Below are 12,611 nucleotides of genomic sequence, written 5' to 3'. Positions count from 1 at the left end.
CGATGGAAATGTCATCATAAAAAATCTCTGATCATCTTCGCGGCCCTCCTCTGGACCTACTCCAACAGCTCCATGTCCTTCTTATGTTGAGGGCCCCAGCACTGAAGGCAGTACTGTGGGTGGGGTGTCATGAGAGCAGAGTAAAGGGGCAGAACGCCCTCCCTCGACCTGCTGGCCACGCTTCTTTGGACGCAGCCCAGGTAGGCTTTCTGGGCTGCAAGCACAAACACCTAAAAGCAGAAGAGAAGTCTCAACTCCAGTTGCAGCAAGCTGCAAGGTCATCCTTCTCCATACTCCATGGTCAAACCCATCACCTACCAATCATTACCCATCATCAAGCCTGCAGGGAGCACTGAGGGAATAAGGAATCTCTGCACAAAGACATCCATTGGGCTTCTGGAGGTGAAAGGATACAGATCCCCAAAAGTTCAGGCTACTTATGGAGGGTATCCAAGGAGCACATGTTGCAGCTCAAGTTTCAGAAATCACCTTGGATTCTGAACTGAATATAGCTCAAAGAAAACAAAATCTTCCATGCCTGAGTTAGAGAGGAAACAACACAAATGTCATTTAATTTACATGACAAAGTGCTGACATTATTTCAGTATGACAGAATGCCGCTAAGGGCAATTTCTGAAAATTATTTAAACAATGTAATGAGTTAAATGTCAATGTTAGCTAATCATGTTTATGCTAATTGTTAATTAGCTCCATAATAGAGACAGTCTTAATTAACAATACTTATGTGTGTGTATATGTGTGTGCGAAAGAGTGTGTATTTAGAGCAAGAGGCTGCAAAAAAACTGTTGGAAGTAATTTAATTTCCTGTAATCATAAGTATTTCATTTCAGACATTAACAAAAATTTTTCAATATACTTTAGAAAAGATGTGATTAACTTACAATGTATCTGTAAGCAATCCTTTCTATATAACATCTGTTCTGTCACAATAATAGCAACATCTTTTTTCTTTTTTTTTAACTGTGAATTGTGGAAAGTTGTTTCTGCTTCTGTTGCTCCAGATTTCTTCCATGACAGCAAAAAACATACACTTTGGAAATAAAGGCAGGGTTATGATAGAGAGGTCAGCATAACTGATTCTCAGTCTAAAGAAGATCAGTAATTTCCAAGACAGTAGAAAATGCAAGAGGAAAAGTCATTAACAGATTGATGCTCTTACCTATGTATAGAGTTGACACTTTTATAACAAACCTCCTACAATGTGGTCTAATTCTAACAACAATGGTCTCACTTTAAAAAACAGTAACTTCTTTCTTTTTTTTATTTTACTTGTCATATAACGTGGAAAAAGCACATTACGATTCAGCCTGCACACTCACAGTCCGTGGGCTTAAAGCACACTTTGGTAAGGTATTTAAATGCAGGTTTTGTCTTAAAGTGGATACTTCAGCCTGTCCCTGACATACAGGCAATTTGCAACATCTTAAAGGTTTTGCTGAGCTGAGACTTTCATTCCCAAATTCTCACTCCATTCTCAGCTGGGGAAGATCATGTCAAAGCCTTCAAGAGTTGTGTGTGTTTAGGGCACTCAGACTAGCCCCAAAAACCTAAAAGAGGTCTTAAAGGAGAAGTGTATATGCAGAAACTGCAAATATCCCTTTTGGAGTTTCGTAGTCCCACTTTGAAGCAGCTCTCCACCTCCACAGCGGTTCTGCCTGACCTTTGACAGGACTTTTTGGGAAGAAATCACTCTGAACCAGAGAAGGGATGAGTAAATTAGAGGAGAGGGGCACTTGATAGCTTGAAAGAGCTTACAAGAGAAAATTAACATGCTAAAGACTATTTGATTTCTGCAGTCACACACAAACACACATACGTAGTGAGATGCATCATATACCAGAGTGCCCCAGAGCAGGTACAGCCAGCCGTGGGCATCCATCATAGAACAGACCAGATTGGAAGGAACCTTGAAAGATCATCTGCTCCAAGTCCAGCTTTTCATGGGAAAGGGAGCCCAGATGAGACCTCCAGCTGTCCTTTGAGATTGATGTGAATTTTAGGGTTTCTAGTATCTATGAGGAGGACATGGAAATGATGGAGCCAGATGCTTCATAGAGTTTTATGGTGGGAGGAAGACAGAAAATAGGCACAAGCCGAGACAAGACAGACTGGTAACAAGGGACAATTAAGTAGGGAAGCTGTTACCCAGGGAGGCTGTGCAGACTCCATCCTTGCAGGTTTTTAAAGCAAGACTAAGTAAAGCTCTGAGCAACCTGGTCTGACCTCAGAAATTAATTTGCTTTGAGCAGGAGGTTGGACTAGAGACCTCCTGAGATCCCTTCTAACCTGAATTATCCTATGATCCTATATGCCTACATTTTGGATGCACCATTCTAATCCCCAGGACACAGTGCCCACTACTGTCCCCTAATTTAAAGCTGACAGTGCTTTTTAAAAATCTGAATTTGCTTGGAGCTGAATGGAAAGTCACTCTTTGGACATATATCAGGCCAAAGTCAGCTCTGAGAACCAGAACACAAACCCATCTATCCTAGCAGAGCTGTCCAGGTATAACCGAGAAGAGAAGCTGGCCTGGAGTGTGTTTCTTAAATCAAATCCCTTTCTGAACTCTTTTGTGGCTTCTATGGGAGAAAGTCTTCTAACATAGCCACGAAGTGTATGGTAAGAGTTCCTGAAACAAATATAGGACTCAAAATCTCTGCGGAGATGAGGAGAGCTTGAAAGCCAAGATCATCTACATAGCTGATCTGTCACTACAGCCATGGTTCTCCATGCCCCTCTTCAACTTCCCTATGTCCAGCCCCAAGGAAGTTGCATAAAATTAGGCCTTGAGAAGTTCAAGAAGTTAAATTTACAGATGAGCATGGCATAAGACTGAAAAAAAAAAATCCTATCCACCATGTCAACTTGTCTGCTTTGATGCCTTTATTCTGTGAATGAGAACATGAGCAGATTCTGTACTTTTAATAGGCTTAATTAGTAACTGAAAAAATTACTGTTACATTAGAAATACAATTCTGCACTTCTGTTCTGCCGTATTTATGCAGTAAGGAGTATAAATGCAAATGATTAAACACGGAAGCCTGCAAAATTACCTTTGTAGTTAGTTGCATATAACATAAAAGCAGCTTTCAGTCTCCGAGACATCAGTTTATAATTACATTCATAAAAATAAATTACAAACATCAATTAATTCTACAATGGTAACATAAAAGATCCCAGACATCCCTTTCATAATCACTTTCTCGCCTTTACTCAAGCAGTGGAAGCTACAAGTTTGTTCCCAAGCTTTTCTAACAGCAAACTCTCAGCATGACCCATTCCAAGGAAGTCAACGAGAAAATTCTCTATTTCTGTGTGAGATCAAGGCTGAAAGGTGGGAAGTGAAGGTGGTGACTGTGAATTATTAGCTGATTAACACACATCAGGGATCCCTCCTTCTGCATGGCATTTCTTCATGATGTTTCCAGCTACACAGTACAAAAAAAAAGGAGGTGCGCACGCTACTGAAACCAATGTGCTGCTGGGCAACTGCAGAGCTGAGTTCAGCTCCTGCCTCACTCGCTGACCTGCTCAACGATCAGAGCTGTTCTCAAATGAAGTGTGGGAGAACAACATTTGTCTTCACTCAGATTGGGAACAAGGCTTGAAGAGTTAAAATTCTCACTGTAAAAAAAAAAACAACTGATAAGGAAACAAGTGCCTTGATTCAAATTAAACAATTCCTTGTAGTTCCCCTTGTTTTTATTTTATAGTAAGAAAATATCAGCTTTTCAAAATGAAAAAGCATTTTAAAAGAAAACTTACAAATTAGAAAGTTCTGTACAGGGATGGTACATTTCACCATTGCCAAGAGGAGGCTATCAGAAGACAGCTCGTGTTGATACTGTTCTGCAAAGCAGTTCAGTGGCCATCAGCAGCTTCCACCAACAGAGAAATGAGTGCTTCCCTTACCTGCACTATGTTTGCCCTTCAACACCTTCATTAGCCTACTCCCAGCTGAAAATCATGGCACTCAGCTGTTTTTTTAAGCTTCACTTATAGGACCTTCTGCAGTTTTTGAGCAGAAGGAACTCTTTAAGATTAAATCTAAAGGCATCTAATTAATTTGTAAATGGCCAACTCCCTTCAAGATTCAAGTGCTTCAATACAGTTAAGAAGAATTGAGACCTTGAGGCCTTCATTGCAGAAATGTTGCCTATGTTAGGACTGAAACCTAAACTGCCTGTTTAGATACTCAACAAATTTATTCTAGCAAAGTTCCATTACAGTGCACACATCTATTCTGATTTCTGAGCCTTTGGGAACTGGCCCTTAACTTTATAGAGAACTTGAGATGCTCAGGTAAGAGATGTTATTTCAATTTAAATTCTTGTTGCTTAAAATATGTCACAACTACACAATCTGCAGTTTTTAAACTAAATCTGCTCATAAACAACAAGGAAATAGGAGCACTTCTCGGTCTCTCCATGTCTGCCCTGTGTCATGACACATAGCTGCAGGCATGACAAAGGACATGCTCCATGCCCAGTTTGTCCTCCTTCTGCAGTGACTGCCTGGGGAACAGATAACCAGGATGGACTTGCTCTGCTCCATGAATTCCACCAAGAGCTAAAGAGTAAATGCAATGTGCCTACTCCAAACCTGACAGGCTGCTATTACAGACTCCAGGACCTCATCCTCATGCTGCTACCGAGAAGCAACAAAGTTCTATCTATGGGAGTTGTGTTGGGACTGCAAAGTGAAAAGTAGGCTTGTAAATCAGTGTAGGCTGAGTGTCTGACTCTCACAGCAGAGGAGACACCGAATCTGGCTTTGAGGCTGGATCTCAGGTCTAGCAGCCATCCACACCACTTCCTACCAAGGGCAAAACCTGCCTTTACCACGCAGCCGCATATCACAGATCCAACAGTGCCCATTTGAGCCAAAGCATTAGGGCAGTACATGGACAAATGAAGTAAAGTAGTACAAATCAGGAAATAAAATAGTATGATAATACAACACGCACTATCCCCACCAAAAGCCAACACGCACCACAAGTATCCAATCATTCCTAGCTTTGGACAGGAGAGTTGTGAATTGCTGCTCTCCTCATGGGGTCTGAAACAAGTTTTTATCGCTAGGCAGCTTTGCTGCTCCTGGCAGGGGAACACCTTTCTTGGGAAGGCCAGTGAGCCAGTGGACTTAGGGTTTGGGGCTGAGAATGCACTGGTCCAGATGGCTATCTGTTGATGAACCCCCTGCCTTGCCTTGGACATGGGCAGTGGTTTTTGAAGAAGCCCAGCATGCCCAGGGTGCAAGAGAGTTGTGTGTGAGGCAGTAGTATAATACCTGAAGCCATGGACCCTTGAGCGCTCTGTACCTGTGGGGTCACTCCAAAGGGTGAGGAAATTCAGATTTCATGAGGGCACACCCTGGAAGGCAGCGTAGGGGCTGAGCATCGTTCATTTCCCTCTGTGAAGCATCCTACAAGCACAGGCCCAGGCATTACAGACAGCACAGGAACTCACCTTTGAGGGCAGGAGAGATGCAGCTGAAGTGTCCACACTGAGCCAGGAAAAGTCCAGGACACGAGTCGCTGTGATGAGACTCAAGTCCCTGTCATGCATCATCCAAGCATGACCCACTGGCCACAGTTTATTCAGATTATGGAAAGGCAGATCCTGGGGCAATGCTATGGCACTAAATAAGCTCAAATTTTTCTCTTTCCAACCCAAGGCCATGCCAGAGCATCGATTTGTGTGAAACTATGTGGTAGCAGATGATGCTGGACAACTGAGGCACATCAGTATTTAGCCAAGAGTGCAACCGTATCTGCTGTGGGTGCTGCTGGGGAAGTTCAGCACGCACCGCTCCAGGTCAGGGCTGCCCATGGAGCACATGTGCCATCACACCTCTCCCGGAGGAAAACAGAGGCTCCCCCACGTACAACCGCACAATCCAAGCAGCCTTTTCTATTCCGACAAAGATTTAGTCACAACTCGAGGTACCTGGGGCAGATAGGAGAAATTGGTCTTAATTAGCTAAACATACTATATGTGCTATTGCTCCACATTTATGTGGTTAAGGGAACATATGTCCAAGGAAACAATTTTGTTGTCGCTTCCTTTGTACGTTAGTTTCTAAACAAGTGGGTTATTGTTTTATTAGGGCAGCGAATCCCCTGATTGATGGCCGCGTTCGCAGGATGACCTTGTCATTGTTTTCTCAAGTACTTGTAATTGGTACAGTGGAGAACATTGGGCTTTAATTATCTGTGCTAAAAACTCATACGCTCTGGTTACACTCTGCTGATTGTATTGGATACACTACGATATTTATTTGCCGAAGAGGGAAAAATGGCAAAGGCGAGTCAGTCTAAGGACTCGCACAAGAGAAAGTAATGGTGGATATTACAGGTTCCTAAAATACTGTAATAGCATACAGTAATTCAAGCAAGCCTGGTAATCAGTTGATGCTCGGGTTCAGTACAGATTACCTGCTATTATATCAGGCGGTCTCTCAATCTTGAGAAAATATCTGTTAAGGTATAAACATTTAAGCGAAAGAGGTATAGAATGTAAATACCACGGATTGGCAAACGGAGCGTGCTGCAGAAACGTTATGACTTCTTCCCCTTATTTGAATATAACGTATTCATTTCACACACCCAGCCAGTGGTTAGCGTTCAATTGCCATGCCTGCTCATTATAAATAATTTAATTCAGATACAGCCTTTCTACAAAGTTCAGTCCCTGTGAGGATTTCCCACCAACAGCCTGAGCCCAAACTTCTGAACCAAGGTCTACCAGCAGCTACAGTGGGAGTAAGGCAAAGAGCAGAAAGACAAGAGCAAAAATCTTACAAGCGTACATGAAGAACATTATATTGTCACAGAAAGACTTTGAAGGAAAAAAAGTGTGTGTATGACATGCCGGATCCCCATTATTATAACACTACTAAAGCCTTAGGGTTTCTGTTGTCAACTTACTATAAAAAACTAGCCGGATGGTATACAGAAACAATAAGGTTATATAAAATATCTCAGGAAAGTAAAGCTATGAAGTATTTCCCCCACATGGATATAAGAACAGATTTCTTGGAATGCAAATAGCTTTTGCACTCGGGAGTCCCTGAATGCAAAATACCCAATTACTTTGACAGTATATACATTTTCCCCATGCTATATTGCTTCAGATGCAGTCAGTAGAGGCAGTAGTAAATGAGAAGAGGATACCAACAGGCCATTTTCTGGGGAAGGCCATCATCTATGGCATCCTCTCTCCTCCCTTGGACTACTTCTATCTCTAAAAATGGCATGAGACATATCTACTTTCACTGGCTTTGGAAGAAGGAGAAAAGTGGCAAAGATTACTTCTCTGAAAGACAATCAGGTAGTTTTACATGTATAAGATGCAGCTAGTAAGTAAAGTTGATGGAAAACTGTCAAATTCCGAAGAGCCATTCCATTTAATGAAGAAAGACAAAACCAGAACCACTGACTGAAACTTAGGCCAAAAAAAAAAATCAAGTTACAAATAAGGCTGGCTTTCCCCTCTCCCCTTCCAGTGAGGAGGGTTGGTGACCCTTGGAAGGAACTGCTATAAGTCATGGTGCTTCCACTGGCAGAACTCAGATGCCATCGTTGGAGACACATTTTAATCAAGCCCTAAAACTTAGGCATTTGTTCAGTAACTACTTTTCACAGAAAGTGGCATGCAGGAGACTAAAAAGAATGGAGTCTGTCGTGGGTTAGGCCGATCCGGCAACTAAACCCCACACAGCTCTCCCACTCCAGTAAAATGGAGAGGAGAAAAATGTAATAAAAGAGCTGAGGATCGAGACAGGAACAGAGGAGCACCCACCAACCATGGTCCCGGGCAAAAGAGGATAACAAGAAAACAACGCCGGGTCTTAAAAACAACACCACTCCCTCCACTTTGCCTCTTCTTCCCGGCTCTACCTCCTCCCCCAGCGGTGCATGGGGCAGGGAATGGGGGAGTGCAGGTCAGTTCATTCCAAGTTGTTACTGCCGCTTCTCTTAAAGGAAAAGGAGTCCTTACACCATTGTCCCTTGCTCCAGTGGATCCCCTACTCACGGCGAAAGCGTGAATACTACCCACTGGGGGCAAATCCTTACCCCATCGGATTTGCCCAAGTGTGGGCTTTACCAGTCCTGGACTTTTAAGGAGCCGTAGCCACTCGCTCCGGCGTGGGTTGTCATATCGACCTGAAGTGCATCATCATATAGACTTAGATGCGTAAATGCAAAATGCGTAAATGCGCCTCGACCTGTGCCCATGATTCACAATAGTCTCAGGCTCAGGCATCTCCTTTAACAAAACACCTCCCCATCAGCGGGGGTCATCCCACGGACTCTAGATGCGTACCGTGCTCAGGCTCTGGCATCTCTTCTCGACGTGGATCCTCCACGGGCTGCGAGTGGGTCTCTGCTTGCTCCACCGAGGACTTGTTTGCAAAGGGGCTGCTGGCAAGGGGGACTCAGCCGCGGCACACGTTGTTCCGTTCCATCTTCACTGACCTCTTATCTGTGTGGCCGTTTGTCTCAGATTTCAGTCCTGTCTGGGTGAACTCGGACCGGCGGGCGCCCCGGCAGCGGGGCTCTCCCCGAGTTCCCCAAGCGGCTCCGCCGCCGCCATCCTCGACGGGGCGGGTATCCGGCACGGAGCGGGCACCCGGCCCGGCCGGGAGCCGGGGCCGTACCCGCCTCCCATCTCCTCGCTCCTGGGCAAAGGCACCCCTTTCCGGTTCCTTTGTCCGACGTAAATAGGGCAATTCGCAGAGGCGCCGATTGGCTTAAGCCCCGAGGGGGACGGGAGTCCGGTGTGATGGGCAGCTTCTGCCACCCGGACCTCCCCCCCCCACACTTCAAACCATAACAGAGTCTAATAACTATTTTGCTGTCACGACTTTTCATTAATAAAGAGCTTGAATTTCTTCAAGTAGTGAGCTGTGGCTGAGAGCTGGTGAATATCTTTTAGAAAAACCTGTGTTTGTAACACCAGAACATAACTTTTTTATACAAATCTTAAGCAATATAATCCATAAATCCAAAGAAATATAATAGGTAGAACCAACTGAGAAACCCAGAATTGGCCATTATTATCATTACTACCGAACTCAGAGTGCAGGGAAGTATGGGAATATTTCTGCACAGAGATACAGGATATGGAAAGATACAGAGCATGTTAAAAAAATATGTTAGTTCACATTCAAACTCTGCAGAAGCTATGGTAAAATGTATCTCATAAAGGCAGATCTCTACATAAAGAGATAAATGCTGCAGGTGCGTGTTTCCTCCCTGATGCCTCATTGTGGCTGTAGTCGCTGCCGTAATAGTACTGATGCTTTACCTGCCATTGTAATGTAACTTTGAAGCCCGTTTTTGCCATATTCTGCTGCTTTCCCTCACAGTTTGTAGTGTTTTGCTCTGCAAGCAGCCCAATTGATTTCACAGAGAGAAGGAAAGGCGGTGTCATCTGGGATTATTTAAAATGCAGAAGGACATTACAGACTAATTTAACGGCGAGCGCTGTAAAGATGTTGTATGTGAGCAGGAAACATGCGCTGTGCTTTGGAGGAATCTACCTCCTGTTTGAATTTCATTGAGTTCATTTCTGTCCTAATTCCTGCATGTCTTCTACCACTAGAAGGTCTTTTTCAAGTTCAACTCCCAAATACATGTATTATGTAAAAGCTTATTAATGCTTATAATGTAAACATTGTATTTGTTACAAAAAAAAATATTTTACAGCTCTTTTTTAACGTTACTTCAGTCGTTAACTAATCCAGTTAAACTTGCATATATCTACTAGGAATGACTTACGTGCTGTCATTTCAGCATTGTAGTATAGAGAGAAATGTTTGACATACAAAAACACTGATGCAAAATGACTTCATAGTTAATTCATTTCAGTTGACAAAACACACATTCAATAGTGAAAAATGATTTGGGAATAATTTCATTTGTTGTTAAGTTTGACATAATGTGGCAGTATTAAATAAAGTGCATATATTCAAGCCGGTTCTTTTCATTTTAATTCTTTCAATTAAACTGAGAATGTATTACAGTGTGAACTGAGCAAAGCCACAGCAAGATACTTGTGCCAAATTCTGACCTAAAGCCCACAGAAAGATGCTGCCTTCATTTTGCACACCTATCTACACCGGCCTGCCACCTCCAACTCCGGAAAGGAAAGAACAGCTGAAAGTTATTTAAAATGAAAAACAGGCATAGTCATTGCCAGTGTACACACTTTGGAGTGGTCTGTATTTTTCTACTAATGTGACAGACACTTAAATGAAAGAAGTGAATTCACGGTCACAATAAAACAGTGGCCAAGTCTCCCTTACCCTTATTTTATTTCTAGCAACAGTAATAAAATGGCTGTTTATCGAGCTTTTCTTCCCTCTCTCTTTCCTTTTTGTTTCACAATCAAACAAAAATGTTATTTTTTGAGAAAGTAAAATAACTTATTTTATTAAATTCTTTTTCCTGTGGTTCCACAGGAAAAAACGACAACATTTTATATATTAACTGGTGCTGACGACGACATTTTCTGCTTTGAGAAATGCTTGGATTCACCTAAAGGGCTGAGGTTTCACCCAAGCATTAAGGGAAAATCAGCTAAAGATGAAAAGTAAAACTCTGAAAACATCATAATCACTGAGTGCGCGGTAATGATGATGAGGCTACGCTAGCTAGTTTAAAACACCCATGAAATCTGAAACATCAACAAAATAAAGATTGCATGTGCCTATACATGGGATACGGGTTTACCATTGGTTCTCCATCCTTGTGAGGCCATGCAAACAGCCTCAAATGAAAGACCAGTATATGTGCACACAAAGTATGTTCATGCACATGCAATTCCCTGAGCCTGCCGCAACTTGAGTGTCACCAAGCACCCACAGCTCCCCCCGAAGTCAGCGGTGGAAACAGATGGTCAACACTTTGCCTTGAAAGTCATCCCAGAGCAGCCAACACTCCTCAGAGCTCTCAGCCACTGTGAACATGCCATGACAGCCTCTCACTACAGCTGATAGAGTCATTCAAGGAGAAGTGGAGAAGCAGGACATTAGAGGAGTCAAATCTCTGGCATTTGAAGAGTCATTCCAGTCATCCTGGTTCTTTAGACCTCTGTGCATGTTCCTCGGTTGGACCACACAGCCTTGTTAAGCCCAGCACACCCTGACATTGGACCAAATGTTGCTCCTTGGCTTCTCTCACTCATGTGTGAACTCCCATTAACCCAACTGGGTTTTCACATGAACCAGCCGTGTAGACTTTGACCCATTTCCACAACAACCCTCTTCATTTAATCCTTCTGCAGAAAGTGTCGCCTCAGATATTTGTTTCAATAAAGTCATTGATTTCATATCTTCACCACTTTTGCTACAGTATTTTAGGTCAGTAGGTCATGTGGCCCTGCCTCATCCAATAGCTGTCTGGTCGATATCTTAAAAAACCTCAGTATCGACTGCTGGAAGAACGATCGTGCAAAGAAATGGACCTGACATCCGTCAAATGGATTGTGTTTGGCAACCCAAGGGGGTACAAAGTGAACCTACGCTGATAACTGGGTCAGCCTAATAAAGATACATGTGTCATCAGCTTTAAAGCAATTGATTTTCTTAAAAATGAAATGAAGATGTGACTGCAACAGTCTTTGGGACTGAGACAGTGTCCACTAACACCAGGATTCCCCTCAGTTTCAATGAGATTTAGAATTGGGGCATAGGACTCAACTGACAGATGAGTTAAGAGGCACATGTATCTGATACGAACCCAGCATCTCAGTATTGCAGTTCGGAAATAAAAGCAGGTTTAAGGAAAAAAAGAAAACGTCAGGACCATCAGTTTCAGCAAGGCTTCTGCCATGGATTCAGTCTCCAAAACCACTTGGAAAAGGGTTGTGTGCATCTCTATGTTTAAACAGCAAAGTTGTCGCCAGAAACGTAGGTCGGTTTCTCCGCCCAAAACAGCAGAAGGAACAGTTGTTTGTTATCACCTGCATGATTTTTCTCTGTGCCTTAGATCCTAAGGCATCCAAGACAGGTGGGATGAAATGTTCCATGGAAACATTTTCTTCTATGCAATAATTAAGGTGCCAGCCCAGGCAACTAACTTAAAGTAGAAAATTGACTTCTAGACAGCAGGATTAAAAGATGAAACTTGTAATTTGAGGAAACTCTCCCACCCTCATCTGTGTTTCATAACCATTTTGATCTGTTTTTCAAGCAAAGTTTATCATCAGAAATCTGGCAGTTAGGAGTTTTGTTCCCATTCATGGTTCAACCCTAGGTACAGATTATTCTTGCTGCCTGTATCTACAGTGATTTCAATAGCCAGAAAATGGGACTCACAACATTTACGAGCAAGCACCACTGTTACAGACAAACTTATGTATTTATGACTTTGCCTCCTTCACTTTATGATATGCTTATCAAAGCAACACTATATATACAGCTGTTCTTAAATTCCCATTGTCCAGTGATAAAAACACATGAGTAAACGCTGCTTTCCATGAGCAGATGTTAAGCTTGAACAAGGGCACCAGATTTGACACATGGCTCTGCTTGGTGGAGAATGATATCGTTTACAGAATGATACTATTTTCCAAAGTCCA

Source organism: Tauraco erythrolophus, chromosome 5, assembly GCF_009769465.1.
Source record: "Tauraco erythrolophus isolate bTauEry1 chromosome 5, bTauEry1.pri, whole genome shotgun sequence".
Classification (NCBI taxonomy): Eukaryota; Metazoa; Chordata; class Aves; order Musophagiformes; family Musophagidae; genus Tauraco; species Tauraco erythrolophus.
This window is presented reverse-complemented; position numbering follows the sequence as displayed.